We start from the raw sequence: 16,338 nt of genomic DNA on the forward strand, positions 1-16,338 counted from the left end.
ACAAGGCCAACTTCTGGCCAGCAGTTTTAAACTCTGCTGTGACTTTATCACTTCTTCACTGACAGAATATGTAATACTCCAGAAAAGAAAAGTTAAAACGCTTTCCTAAAACCACACAATAATATAGTGGGAGTCTCAAACAAAAAATACATCATCCAACTAAACCCCACGTTTGTAATAGCATAAATAAATATGTTTCCAAAACTCAGAAAGTTGGTCACAAATTCAATAGCTCACTGCCTTTGTTGCTTTTTATCTCAGACAAAACTTGGGTGCATTGATGGTTACTAAGTGCAGGCAATTCTGCCCAAGTTTCAAACTGACCTATGGAATGAAGTGTTGTTTATATTTTTACTGACCCAAAGTAAAGCTAATATTTAATATTTTTTTCCTAACTGTACTAAAACTAGCATTTTAATATATTGTCTATTCTGAGCTGCTTGTCTCTTCCTAAACTTATACTTCCTCTGTTTGCTTATAAGAAGAATTCATAGGGAGTTATTTGTAGCATCATAGCTATTGTACTGTTTTATGAAGTGAGGAAATTCTAAAAATAATCATTTTGTCCGGTGTCTTTCTGTAAGCATTGTGTACATTAATACCTCCGTGGTTGCAGAAGATAAAAGCATTTATTTAAACATCTATAGGATTTTAAAAACACTGTGAGGGCACATGATGTCCAAGATGATTACCATTTACAGGGGTATCTGGATGAATGATACAACTCTTAGTGCTGAGATAGATCACCCTACTTGTCTAGTTTATCAAGTTCTCCCTGGCGTGAGCACCAAAGAGTTAAGATGAGTTCTTGTCCTGCAGAATTGCTTTTCCAAAGTATGATGAAGCATTAAAAAAAAAAAAAAAATCACCTTTAAGCAGGTAGAGATGAACTAGTTCAAGACAATAAGAAACGTCAACTAGGCCTTGCTGAGCAGGAACTTTCATGGGTTACATCAAAACAAATAGTGTGAGTTTAAAAATGTAGATTATATGTTCTTTGTAAGGTAATCTTCATCTGTAGTATTTATTTTAAAATTGCATGCTAATTTAAAGTGAGTGTAAAGCTCAGGAATGGTGCTAGACTGACCATTTGGAAACTACATGAATTTTTTAGCCGCATGGAATGTCTAGCACAGGACTGGGCCAGCTTCCACATGCAAGACCCTTTAATGGGTCTTGATTCTATGTTAGCCATAAAGCACTTGATCTCCCTGTCCATGTAATACGGCTCTTGGCTTAAACAGTTTACCAGCAGAGCCGCTTAATGATGATTGTGACTTGCATGCCTGTGGTCATATTCCACAGTTCCGCAGTATACGGAATTCCGTAATTCCACATATTCCACAGCGTGGCACAGAGATGCCCAAACTGGCAGAAAACAGGTAAGTTAAGCAGTGCTTGCTTACACTTGTGCTACAGATGGCAGAAACTCCTTCTGCTCATAGAGAATCGTCTTCTCCTGTTGTGCAGAAGTCCAAAACCCATGGGCATCATTTGGGTGAGGTGCTAGGAAGTACATGTTGAGGGAAAGATGATGAGTTGGCCAAAGCGTAGAGATGGAGGGACAGCTACTATATCCCACAGGTTTCTCAGTCAATTGGCAAGTGTATTACTTGTAATGTTATTTAAGTCCGTATGTATTTAAGCTGGTACTCCAGGGAGCAATTTTCCCCATTTCCAAGTACCACAAAAAGTTTGTAAGCACGTAAGCAGGATCTAGGCTTGGCAAGAATTAATGCTGCAAGGTAGCAGTAGAAAAAAACGGGTGGGGATTTGAGTATACCGCAGAAACCACTTAAGGTTGCAGATTTGTCTCCTGAGAATTCACCTTAACTGGCTTGGTATGGCCACTATTTTACTTCAGCCAAAGTCTGATTTCTTCCAGACAGGATCATATTCAAGAATGAGACCTCTCTCTGAGTTTTTCATGCTGCTCCTATTTATACTTTTGCATTTCTAAAGTAAAGAAGAAAATGTTTTCTTCTTTTAGGCTCAGATTTTCAAAGCTCTTTAAGCATCTAAATCCCACTTCTAGACCTTCATCTTACACCAACTTGCTATCAGTTAGACCTGGAATCACAACAATTACCTTAAATTATAATCCCTAAACTCAGGAAACAACATAGTTTGCATCTACTCAGGAAAGCATTTAAGTACCTGCAAGTGATTAAATGTTTTCCTGAATTGGGATACCTAATTACAATTGCCTTTTCTGCCCACAGATTCATATTCCTGCAAATTTAGTGCAAAATGTCACTATCAACATCGCTGGTAAACGTTTGCTAACTGAAGTTTGTATGACTTAAACATGAACTTTTTCTGAGTACATCAGGGTTTGAAATGTCCCTATCATGTTATTTGGTTCTGAAGCCAACCTAGTTGACCAAATGGTTTATAGATACTTGTCTCAAGGTGCACACCCTATTCTTCCTACACTGGATGCATGTGTCAGGTTTTGGGTCCCTGTTTTCTCCACCATTAGAGATTTGTACTGGTTTTTATTTTTTAATCCCTGTCAATTTAATGAGTCAGCTCAGATACTTTAAAGGTAAATTTCAAGAAATTCCTTACTGAAAAGCACAAGTTAAATTCATTTCAGAGGAAAAAGACATGTCACAAGAAATTGTATGCTTTATCATTGCTATTATATCAAAAATGCATAATTCACAATGTCAGTATGCGGAAGAGTTTAGGAAGTTACACAAGCCCCATTTTTTATGCAGTGCTGCCCAGAGAGTTATTCTCATTTTGTACTGGTGCACTTGATTTCATTTTTCCAGGTATAGGACTTTTCATTTGTTATTACTGAATCTCAGCTTTTTGATTTTCGGACTACTCTTCCAGTTTCTCAAGATGACATTGGGACTAACCTCCAAATTGCTGTCATTCCCTTCCAGCTTGGTGTCGTTTGCACATTTGTAATTTCACTTTCAGAAGTTGGAAGCCTGAACGAACATACTGGCTAGGTCCCAGGACAGATTCTGGTGACCTCCACTTGATAGACGCTATCCAAGGGCATATCATTAACAGCTATTCCCTAAACTAATTTTTTTCAGTAAGTTTTGCTCCAGCCCAGGGTGACACCATCCATGTATTCTAATATAGTCCTATGATTTATAAGTATTGTTTATAAGAATGCCACATATAAAAATGTTACCACAATAAAAATGTCACATCTACTGCTACTCTTTATCCATTCAGCCATTGTCCCTGTCCGAGAAGGAAATTAGATTGGTTTGATGTGAATTGTTCCTGCCAAATATAAGTTGGCTCTGTTTTCTATACTACATTGTAGGTGACTTAGAAATTGATTACCTAATAAAGTTTACAGATTTTTTTTCTCTTTAATAGCATTGGAGGGAATAACAGAATTTAACAACCTTTTTTGAACCCACTGTAACAAATAAAAAGAAAGGTCATTTAGAATTGAAATAGACTTCATAATGGAGATGTTCACAGAGGTTTTATGTTGCTGTGTTAGCCAGCAGCACAGTAATTATACAGGTCAGTGGAAGGGGTCATAAAATACCAAAATGCTTCCCATATGCATGGTCTGTCTCCCAAATTACTTAATTATCCATCAGCATTTATATGTGTTAATGAGTAGGAATCCTTTTTACATGGAATGCAGAGAGGCTTGTTTCATCCCTTCATATTCTTTTATAAATATGAAGGTGGAGGTCTCTAGCATAATTTCCCCCATTTATTTCTTTCATAAAGTCACCAATGTTAATTTTTCTAAAAAGCTATGCTTTAGGTTATCCTATATCAGAAGTAGTTCAATTTTTCTTTTCTTTTAGGAGGCAGTGTCCTGATCTTTTCAATAATTTCTCAGGTTATCATTTACTCTGTAAAATATAACAACATGGACGAAACAGATCCAAATCAATAATCCAAGAACAGGAGAGGAATATGGAAATATTCCTAACTGATACAGAGTCAGCTCTGTTCGGTGAAGAAAGAAAAGCCCTAGGAAGGAAACACTAATCCACAAAAGAAGGTGTATATAGTAGGTTATTTCCAATCTGAATGATAATGCGTGTTTTATATTTAGGCATTCCAGAACTGTTCTTCTATTTAAAAAATTAGACATTAAATAAAGAAAATCTGGACAACTTTCTGCTTGTCTGGTGTCATCAGCATCAACCACTTGCTGGTTGTAAGGCGAAGTGCATCTTGGCAATTTATTTCAGATGGCACAAAATTTGAATGTAGACTGTGGGTGTATATGTGCTGGACTACGCAAAAGACTGGATAGAACTGCAGATGATAAGTACGTCCTTGGACGAGAGCAACAACAGGCAGGGAGCAGTGGCTGATGGCAGTCAGTAAGAACGATGACAGTCAGGGAACGGAACTCACGGAGGGTAAAATAAAATGTTACTTTGCAGAGCCTCATCTGCGAGAACACTCAAGCAGATTGTTCTGGATGAACTGATGTCATCTAGTTTTATTTTCTAATTCTGCTTGTACCTGATATTTTCTTCTACTTAAGACTGTAAGAAGTTTTATATTACATAGAAGTCTGCCAAAAACCACAGAACTTTAAGTTTTTCAAGAAGTTAACAGTAACAGGTGAATATGTTCCCATCATACGAAGCTTAGACTACTTGCATGTCTTTAGTCATCGAGGAATCATGAGCTAAACAAGCAAATCGGATTACTAGTCATTTCAAACACTTTAAAAGAACATTTTGATTTCACACAAAGGGATAATGGAAGGTATTGTTATATATGGTAGAGAGAACTGTACAGAGCAATTTAAATACATTAACTTGACATTGAAGAAAATGTATAGCATCTCTTTCTATGGAAGGGCTAGTTTTATTTCAAATGAAAGAAGATTCTTTCAATTCTTTTTAACATTAATAATACTTGCTTCCCATAATAATAGCAAAACCTTTACTTCAAATCCATTCAAATTAATGCACGTGCATTTATCCACAAGGAAGCTTGTACTTAGGTGCTAATTCTGATGTTGGAAATGTAGCCAGTTCTCTGGCCTTTTTCAGTGCTGGGCTCTTCGTTACACAGCGTTTATTCTTGTGAGACTTTCCCTGGTTTCGCACTAAATCCTCCTTTTCATCTGGCTTGCCTTATTTGTTGTATTGGGAGTAAATCACTGTGAGCACAATAGCAATGCCACACATACGGACACTGCCCGTTCACTGGGGTGGACGTGCTTTTGCCGTGTCCCAGGCTTCCTCCCACAGCTCTGCGGAGGCACCCTTTGTTGAACCCGCTGTAGCTGTCCCTTAGCAGACCCCATCGCACATACCTTCCTGGGGATGGAGAGATTAAAGCGTACTACAAGCTCTGCCATAGTCAGCAGTAACAAAAAGATAGTTCAAGCCAAAGGAGTTAGTTTTGTCATCTCATACACAGTATCTGACACATGCAGCTGCCTTTTAAAGCTGTCTCCTGCCCTTCTGTGAGTAATTTGAATCATGCTAACCCCTCCTATGCCAGAGAGATTGTTTTTTTCCCCAGAAAGTGTGCAATCAGTGTTTCTGCAGCTACTCTCCCTTGAATTAGTGCCTGGAAATTCAGCCAGCAGCTTGGTGGACCCCCACAGTGACAGCCATGTACCTCCCTCCCTCATCTGACTGTCCTGACAAGCTGCATCACACCTCTCTGGCTTTGTAGTCTTTCCCCAAGAAAATGGACACCTTTTACCGCCCAAACTTTCTAGGTCATGCAACATATTATCCATCTTGTCTTATGCCAGCAAAAATCAAAGATTAATTTCATACACAAAGATAACTTTAAATTAAAGAAAAAAACCTACTCCCCCCACCCCTTTCAAATCATAAGACTGGACTCCCTGTGAGAGGCTACGCCACTTTGAAAGCACACCTCCCAGAACAAAGTCACTTTCTCGCTGTCATTACAAGAACCAAAATCAAACAGAAATGATCCTAGCTCATAAATAGGCCTCAGTTGCAACCCTCTGGATTACTCTGGTGAGCTCCTGTACAGCACCTTTCTATATCAAATATCAGCAGTATGTCACTTTCTGCCATAAAGGCTTCCTAGGTATCTTCTGCCTGGTGGGCCTAGCTGGCTGGTGACAGGCCATCACTGCCGTGTACTGCTGTTGTGCTCAATTTATAGACCTTAAAATTGCATTAACCTCGGTATCACCCATCTGACAGGTCCTGACACTTCAGATCCCACTGCATGAGATACAAGCACAGAAAACTCGATGCATTGGGGTTATTCTGGGAATGCAGTTACCAGCTTGACAAGACTGGGATCTATGCATCTCTCCTGACCTAAAAGTCAACTAACATCAGTGTAGGAGAGCTGCATGAAAAGAACAATTATTTATTAGCAAGAAAAACGCATCTGTAAGCCAAGAGTTTGTAGCCTCCTGTCACAAAGTGTTACAGCTCATCACGAACCTCACTGGGGAGCCAGGAGGACTGTTACGTGTTGCCTACAGAGTCACACACTTGGCCTCTCATTTGTTTCTTAAGCAAACCTGAGAAGTTTGTAGCCACTTTGATGCAAAAGAGCACCTGCAGGAAAGGATGCTTGCTGGAGCGCTCCCGTTTTCCCCACCTCACTAAAAGGTCTCTGTATGACCAGGTGCTGCTGTGCTGCTCTGTGCTCATACACTCGTGTGATCAGACCCGCTGAATTCATTAGCAACATTCCTTTGCTTATAGGAGTAACAAGAACATAACTGGGCAATAAATCTTTTACTGAACGGAAGTTTACCAAACCTCCCTAATAGATGCTTTGAAGAGCCAGCAGTATTTTAAAAATTTACTTTTTCTTCAGGTCAGTTTTGTAAGACAAAGTAGTAATATATAACCTCAAAGTGTAACCTGTGGCTTGAACTTGAGGCTTCTATGTTTACCTCCCTGGATGTCAAAGATACTGATGAAAATCTGATGTAAAAACACCAGGGGCGAGATCCTGAGAGGACCAGACCATTGACAAGTGTTTCAGTCAGGCACTTAAACACACATTTAATATAAAGTATTTAATGACTCCACTGCGCCCCTCCAGAGATAAAATTAAAACAAATCAACCAACCGTATCTCGAGTGGGTTTAGCGCATGTCATTTTTGCTGTCAATTCACATAAGTTACTTTGAAAAATGAAACACTGCTAATCATCTACACTCAGGCACAAGCACAGAATTCTGCATTCTTTTAAGCTTCTTATTCTGCTGGAGGAATAAAAAGGGAATAAATTTTATTTTTTCTTCATAAAGCTTGAAAATTACTTTGTGAAAATGAGAAGAGGAGGAGTTCTACTAAAGCAATAAGAAGCAGTTATTTACTCTGTGCTCCTCATCTCACTTTCCTTCAGGATACAAAATAGACAAGGTAGTTTGTAAGATAGATACTGACAACCCAAGTTTTCAAACAGATTAAACTGATTTGTTCTGCTAAAATAGTCCGCTCTCAGAATATGAAAGGATTGATGATCTGCAGGGGAGGAGGCCTTATCTCTTGAATACATCCCAAAACCTCCAGTGATATGACAAGATGAGTGAAGTCATCCTAGAATAGTTCAAGGGAAATTTGTGTATGTTATGCTTAAAAACCAAACCAAAATTCAACAAAAAGCCTTTTTAATTTACGCACCAGAAAAAAGCATGGAATCATGAAATCTGGAAATGCTAGAGGGACCAGCCCACTCAAACCTGTCCTTTGATTTGCAAGAAATATGTTCTGTTTCAGCAGCTTTCTTCAACCAGTTTTCTACTAGAGTTAGCCATCCAGAGAAAGACATTAATCTAGCCTTCTAATAGATGCACAGGCAACCATTCTATTTCATCATTAACTCTCAAAAGCTCCTCTATGTAATATAAATACTGAATTATCTGGAGACCTGGGGAAATATCTAGAAAGTAAAATCAGTTGACTCCATGACTTCACTGGGAACTTGCCATAATGCAAACCCACAGCCAAACTAAATTCTTAAACCCCATCCTTAGGATGGCACAGGCAAGATCAAAAGATTTTAAATACCATCACGTTACTTAGGACACTGCCAGGGATACTCGCATAGAGGTAGACAGTCAACCTGTACTTAAAACTGCCTAGACTCTAAGCAGGTTGGGGGATGAGCTAATAAATGTCACTAATGTTAGGAAATACAATATAGGCAATTTCTGTATTTTCAATGACACGAGACAGTTATTTAGCAGTACTGCAAATATTTGCTGGAGTTTGTTCTGTTTACCCGTCTTCTCACCATAGTCAGAATTCCTGTTGAATCACTGGCCATGTTTACTGTACTGTTCTCTTCCCTTCATTCTCCAGCACATTTTTTCAACTTTATCAGCATCTTGTCTGCCTGCTTAGCAGAATGATTAAAATCCCAACTGATATTTGCCTTTCTAGTGCTTGGCTTAGGGTATTCTCTTCGTGATACTCAGCATATTTTCCTATATTTGCCAGATTTGCCTGGCAATCTGAATCTCAACTATTCAGAACTGTAGCCACTGAAACAACCTAAGAAAAACAGCGGTCACAACCTAAGCAAAATGCTGCCCTCAAACTAGGAAAAAAGCTAGAAAAGAATGCCCTGCACTATAAGTAAAACCTTGATTAAATGCATCTGATCTTAAAGCTTCACGTTCTGGAACTCAAACACAGACTGAGATTTTGCGGGGGGGGAAGAGGGGAAGGAGGAGGGCAGGAGGATCAGCTGGTCAAAGTATTTGCTTCAGTCCATTATAGAGAAGAGATATTTCCACAATTCCAGATGTGGAACCTATCTGTGTGCTCAAATCAAGCAACCTGAAGGTTTTAAGATATATCAAGAGGCTGGCTTTAGTTGTTATTTACAGAGATCATAGAATCATTAAGGTGGGAAAAGACCTCTGAGATCATCGAGTCCAACCATCAACCCAACACCACCAGGCCCACTAAACCATGTCCCTAAGCGCCACATCTACTCGTCTTTTAAATACTTGCAGGGATGGGGACTCAACCACTTCCCTGGGCAGCCTGGTCCAATGTTTAACCACTCTTTCAGTAAAGAAATTTTTCCTCACGTCCAATCTAAACCTCCCCTGGCGCAACTTGAGGCCGTTTCCTCTCGCCCTATCGCTTGTTACTTGGGAGAAGAGACCGACCCCCACCTCGCTACAACCTCCTCTCAGGTAGTTGTAGAGAGCGATGAGGTCTCCCCTCAGCCTCCTTTTCTCCAGGCTAAACAACCCCAGTTCCCTCAGCCGCTCCTCATCAGACTTGTGCTCCAGACCCCTCACCAGCCTTGTTGCCCTTCTCTGGACACGCTCCAGCACCTCAACGTCCTTCTTGTAGTGAGGGGCCCAAAACTGAACACAGTATTCGAGGTGCGGCCTCACCAGTGCCGAGTACAGGGGCACGATCACTTCCCTACTCCTGCTGGCCACACTGTTTCTGATACAGGCCAGGATGCCATTGGCCTTCTTGGCCACCAAGATCATTCTTTACCTATGAAAAAAGGAATTTTTATACATTTTTATACGTTTTCATAATGCCCATCTGAAAATCTGACAAATTCTGATAAAAACAAATAGATATATGTGTCCTTAAAGTATCACAAAGTTGCAGCTCAACTTCAGAGACTGAAAACATAAGGCATGAATGAAGCTTGATCATTATTGCAGATCTCTGTATCACAGGATGCTGGCTGTATTCTGTTCCCCAATGCCATTTCACATAGGAATGTACTTTATGAAAAAAAAAAATGGTTGGACAATAAATGTCAAATGTAAGCTTTGAGCATGACACATCTTTAGAAATTTACTTCTGTATAACAAGTAACTTCAGCCTTCACAGCACGGTTCTTAAAACCACTGAAAAATAAGGTGTAGAGGCTGTGATTGACTGTGTGTTGCAGTCCCTCCTTGTTTGTGGAAAAAAGTGTTCTCTGAAGGGTGCCCAAGCTTCAAGTGCTAATTGCTGTCACATCACACATCATCCATTTCAAGAAAAGAGTTGCCAAGTGTTAGGAATCGGATTACAGTGGAGAGACCCCAAACCTTTCAATAAATCTACAGAATAAAATCAGGCCCTGTGCTTTGTTTTGTGAAGTCTCTTTTCACAGCAGAGTGTTTCAGGGAAGGTTCATGATGTCACATTAATCATAACACTGAAAAATCTGGTATTCACAGCACATCTGCTCTGCTTTTATTCTCTGTACTTGACCCCATCACATGTCCTTGGCATTAGTTCACATAACATAAAAGTATCTGGAACGGCATATTGTGAGGTCAGCCAAGTTTAAAGCAGAAAGTTGTGAAGTTTAAGCTGAGTTCTGAGTATAGTATTTTCACACTGCTGGAGCTGGTAGGTCTAAGTAGCGCTCTGCTTAGCAGAAAATTACACAAACAGAAACATGAGCAATCAAAGCAAAGCTGATGCTTATGAAAATTGCAGAAGAGTAGATTATTCTACCCATCTCTGTGTCAGCAAATATCCGAAGGTGGGATTTCCAACAGTATGTATGAAACTGGGGGTATACCTATATTTTGTGGTGCATCAATGTGTTGACTCCCAGGGAGCCTGCTCTGGAGCTGAGGGCAATGTAGCTGCAGCAGCATACCATCTGGAGCACCCCACGTCTCCTGAGCGCCGCAGAGCTGCACAGCACAAACACCAGCTCTTTGGAATTAATTCGAGCAATTTTACACTGCACAACATAGGCATACCCTAAAAGCACAGGTCTCAGATACTCTCTGCTGCAGAACGAAGAGACATCAAGGGGGGTGTTTATAGTGGTTTAATGTGGTGGCCTGACAGATCTGGCATGAATGAGGTAAACAGATGGACCCCTCTCACTCTCAGAGCGACTGCTCTGATTTAATTTAGACCCAGGCAAAGTACTCAGGCTGAATGGTCCATCCTCCAAAAATATAGTTTGGAAACAGTTTAAACGGGTTGCATATTTAGGTTATATCAGGCAAGATTTCACATAGACAAAAATAAAAGGAAAAGCAGAAAAAGCATGGTCTTTTATTTGCATGTTTTCTTGCTGGAGTGTTTTGATTTTTTCCTGTCTGAATGACTTTAAATCAGTGTAGCTAAATTGAATTTCAAAATACCATTTTAAGACATAAAAAAAGAATTAAACCAAAATGAAATATTTCATTTCATGTTGAAGAGGCAGTTTCCTTAGATGCAAAACATTTTTGCCTCAGATTCCTAATTCAGACAAACAAACAAACAAACAAATTTGAACAGCTACAAGCAAAAGTTAGGAGAGAAGCTGGTCCTTAGTCTGAAAGATCTGTGTTTCCATTAGTGAATGTATGTAGCTCTGCTTAATTTCCAATACTACCCACAGTCCCCATGGACAATTCCTTTAGCAGAGGAAAAAGATAAGAAAACAAAAAAAAAAGAATGCTCTTAGCTTATATTGTCAGAAAGACTGCGTATCTCTGTAGTGCTGGAGCCCTGGTTGTGATGTGACTGGTTTTGCAGAAGTCGTCTTCTGGCTGTGAAACAGGAACACCACTGGCAGGATATTCCCAGGTGAATGCACTGACTTTGAATGAAAGACCTTTCAGTTTAGCCGGGGGGTTGGTATCTTTCAGAAAGGTTACGATTAATCTCTATACAGCAGAATTATATACCGGATCTATTTTTGTGCTGTCAATCTTACACTTGCTACTTTTCTCCCTCTCCTGTTGTTACCTACCTGCTTTGCTCTCTTTGGTTGGGGTTTTTTTGTTCATCATGATTTACAGTTTCCGAATGATGCTTCAAATGCATTTTAAAATAGGAAACTTTAAAAAGCAAATAAATTTAAACCTTTTTAGGTAAATACTATGCAGTATATGAATAATCTAAGCTCTGAATTCACATGAAATAATCATGATTAAAATCTAAAATCCTGAGAGTTTTGAGGTGTTTAGACCTGTACTTTATATAAATCAGAGAAACTGTCAATCCCTAAGGCTTGGCACTTGTGAAGTGCTAAAAGTCATTTATACTTAAATTGCAGTTCTCCAGCCTTATCATCAGTTAAGGCTCTGCTTCTGCAAACAGCACCGTCTTGCATGAAGTGTTTTCTTCTAGTTAGGATACAGGTTACTTATAATCTAAATTACCTCTTTATTAAATTATGTTCTTTTTCGAACAGCTGATGATTAATGCTGGAAAGGTAGCAGTTATTTCTTCCTCTTCCAAGCAAAGTGAGCTTTTCTGTGGCAGGGTCCCACGGACTAGCTAAATTAATGGAGCCCTGTTTCATGAACAAGCATGACGCACGGTGCAGAAGTCACCAGGAAGTAACCGATGCTTTGCTGCCTCACGTACTCAAGTCCCCGTCAAAACTTTAATTCTATTAATCTGCATTTACCTGTCATTATATACAGGAAACAAACAGAAAATAACCCCTAAACAAAGCAATGACTCCACAGGCAGAGCCCACAAAAGACACCCAGAGCCCTCCAGTTTATCTAGTCAGTCCCTGGAAGGCAAAGCTGAACCGGCAATTTCTTCCCTTCATGTGGCTCTATAAAGAAAGAAAAGGCCACGGTGAACAGGAGCGGGGAAAGAAAGAGCAGTTCTGCTCATTACCGTGAAAAAGGAGCTGTCAAAGCGTCACCTTCTTTCATCCTTCCTCCCTTGCCAGCCTTTTTTTGACCCAGGGAATGGAAGCTTAAATCAAAGTCAGAATGAATGATGAAACTGCATAGTTTGTACAAAACAAAACAGGAGGCTGTTGAGAGTGGTAAAAAGGGGGCCCATCCGAAGGCAGCAGACAACACTCAGCTGTTGGTTTCCTTAATTTCATTACGACAGAGGCTGGTGCTTGAACAGCCATGGTGGGAAGACAGACCCCCTTCCTTTTACATCTATAAACACAGCCTGTAAGGTTCCTTATGCATAAAATGAACTGTAATGTGTGGACATTTATCTTTGGTCAAAGGGAACAGGATTAGTAAGACGACCAGCGTAACAAAGATCTGAACTGTCGTCAGTCAGGCTTCAGAAAGGGTCACAGTACTCATTCAAAATGAAGTTTTAATACTGGCAACAAGAACGGCTAGTTTTAATTAAGTTCTATGTTGGAGGGAGAACGGTATAACAGCTCACAATAGGCAAGATGAATGTCAACTGGGAGAGCTGTTGAAATATGGAAAGAAAACCATGTACTGTATTGTTTTTAAAAGCAGGCTTATGAATTATCCATCAGTTCCACATGCAGAGGCTCGAGTTCACTTTTGGGTGTTTATTATTTTTGGTAAGCAAACCAATGCTTTTCAATGTTTGTTTTGTGTTTTAACTAAGCTTAAAATAAAGCAACTTTTCAAAGACAAAAATCCTCCCAGGACCCTGGGAACATATGCTGCTTTGCCATGCTTACGAAAATGATAGATTTTTTCCATCACTTTATAAATGGAACTGTAAAACCACGCTCTGGCTCAGAATATAATATACAAAGTGCCAGGTCAGAGGTGAGTGCTATAAAACAGGTGTAAAGTTTATGTGGCTTAGATTGTGTATCCTTAAGTTTAAAGGGCTTTTTTCCCCTCAATTAAACAAATGCGTACTGCATACATCATTAATGTACTTAGTGGATGATATGCATTATAGATTTTATATTTTAAAAAGGTTAATTTGTGTTAAAAGAAAGGGTACCCTGTCATACATTAAAAACATGATATATCAAGATGTTTCTCTCTCATTAAAAACACTGCAGAAGATACCATACTTCAGAGGTGAGTCTGAATTAATCTCTGGAATTAAAAGCAGTAAAGTTCCACCTCAGTAATTTGATTCAAGTCTCAACTGAAAGTGCATTTGAATCACAAAGCTTAGATTCAGATCAGAATATCCCCTGTCTGAGGGGGAGCTGGATACGTAACTTTAGTTTTATCCTAGTTCTAACCATGACTGGTAGTCTACCTTGGTTAGTACTTGAAAACATGTTTTGTTTGGTCTGTATTTTAGTTAGAAAAATATGCTTTAATGCATCACGTGGTGAGGAAAGCTACTATAATGTGATTATCATTTGATTTTTAGAGACAATAATAATGACAATAAAAAATTTTAAAAATTGCTCAATTATTCAAGATGTTAAAAACAAGGACCGACTGAAGAATTGCAGAATGATCTTAGGATACTGAGTGACTGGATGATGGCAGGTGATGCCTACCATGTTAATGAAAACTGATGCACTTTGGGGGGAAAAAAACCCAACCAAACAACAGTTCCAACTTCAGTGGAACAGATAATAAGCTCAGAGTCCATCACTCTAACTGCTCAGGAATGATATCTTTGAGCTTTATAACTCTATGGATGTATCTGTTGAGTTGCTGAGTTGCAGTAAGGAAAGCAAATACAGTATTAAAATTTATTAGGAAAGGAATAGAGAACAAAACAAAGAAAACGATGCACATTCATAGAACACCTGTATCAGCAAAAGGAAATTATGATCTTTCACCTAAACCAGCATAAAACTGGAAAAGGCATAGAAAAGGCAACAAGCATGAAAAAAAAAAAGGCATGGAAACTATTTTAGCCACTTGCAGATATGGAAAAGAGATAGCTGAGGAAAGATGTGAAAAAGGTCTATAAAAGTTTTCATTGAGCTCAGGCAGATGAATAGGGAAGAATTGTTCAGTCTCTTCCAATGCAAGAATTATGAGTCATCACATGAAAGCAGGAGGCAGGTTCAAAGCAGACAAAAAAGTGGTTCTTACGCAGCAGGTAAAGCAAGCTGTGGAGTACCTTCCTGCAAGATGCTTAGCTTGATGAAAGGTTACATGGATTAAGAAAGCAACTAAAATACTGTTTTTTTTTAAAAAAAAAAAAAATCAAACCCCCAACCCTTAGCGGGTATTGAATAGAAAGATGACATCTCTACCTGAGTCACCAAGCAAATCTACACACATACTGCAGAGTGAAAGGCCAGGGAAGGACTAAGGATGCAATAGGGTATGTGAATATCAGGGGAAATGTGTGTGTAAGTATTCTCCTGGAACTTTTAATATACATAAAATGACAAAATATAGTTCGATTTCAGGAGGTGTCATCACCTTGTCTTCATCTGCAGGAATCCTAGGTTATTGCTCTGAGAATGAGGCTTACCTCACGCACCTACAGTTTAAGAGGACCCATGCTCTAAGCTTATCCCTGACTCAGACTTAACACCGTAGCTTTGGAAGAATCATTGATGTTTTTCCTTCACATCAGTTTCCCCATCTAAAAAGTTAAGATTATAATGACCACAGAAGTAGGCAGCTATTACCCACATTAGTTAATGGTTCTACAATTACCTTTAAGATAGGAAAAGATGAACTACAAGCTTACAGATGCCGTTTCATTCTTTGTGCATCTAAATGAGAGGTGGTTGCTACAAAATATCACTGATACCTGGAGACTAGCAGGATTTAAAATGGATGAACTATTTACTCTGGTAAGAAGAATTTCTGAGTTACGGTGATAAATATTAGCTGGAATTTTGGAAAATCTCTGAACCCTCTATTTCAGTGCAAGAGCCAAACTCTGACTCTCAGCTTTAGATGAAACTTTCCCCTGCTAACAACCTATCCCATGATTTCTTGCACACTTCTCGTAAGCATCTGCTTGTGGGACATAACGAGTAGGATACAGGATTAGAGAGCTGAAGAGTCCAACCAAAACCTAGTATGACAAAACCCTGCACAAGTCCCTGCCTTTAGGTCATGCTTTCACATTCTAGACTCTGCTTGATGGATGCCTATTGTCCAGTCTCAAATCACTTAATTCATTTCCATTCAAATCACAGAAGTTCCCCGCTGAGCTGGAAACCAGCACACACTATTCAACGTAGATGTCAGGTTTTGTGTAAGAGACAGCCATACCAATATTGCAAAGATCCTTTTTATCTGTTCATATCTACAGCAAAATCTAATCTGAAAAGCTAGGCTTAGAGTTTCTGACATGCTGGCACAGCAAATATTGTCCTACATAATTGAAAAAGATCATTTGTAAGAGTGTTGGCCCAGTGGTTATCAACACAGGCTGAGATCTGGGGGCAAGCAGAGCATTTTCAAAGTACTGTATGTTTATCAGAAATAAAATATGTATTTTAACATTTACATTTATTTGGCCCTCATGCTGTTTGCAGCTGTCTGTCATGGATATGTGCTGGTATTTCTCTGTTCACATTTTCTCACTTCACTCCAAGTCGCTTGGTATGTGCATATATATGCAATATTAAAGATTCTGTTCAATAATTCAGAGGGCTGTGTGATACCTTACATTCAGCATGCATATGCAAGTGCCTCACCTATATCTGCCCATAAATGCATGTTTAACTTGGTTTCTCACACTTGTCAGGGCTGCCAGGGAGAGAAAATGGTGTTCTATAACTCTGGAAAGAGGGATTTTT

The 16,338-nt window shown here is 39.2% G+C and overlaps 1 protein-coding gene across 3 annotated transcripts in view; it reads left to right on the top strand.

Moving 5' to 3' along the window:
• Positions 1 to 16,338, top strand: part of EFCC1 (EF-hand and coiled-coil domain containing 1) — a 55,372-nt gene that overhangs the window by 2,935 nt on the left and 36,099 nt on the right. The gene's annotated exons all lie outside the window — the stretch shown is intronic.

Source organism: Aptenodytes patagonicus, chromosome 8, assembly GCF_965638725.1.
Source record: "Aptenodytes patagonicus chromosome 8, bAptPat1.pri.cur, whole genome shotgun sequence".
In the NCBI taxonomy this organism is placed as follows: Eukaryota; Metazoa; Chordata; class Aves; order Sphenisciformes; family Spheniscidae; genus Aptenodytes; species Aptenodytes patagonicus.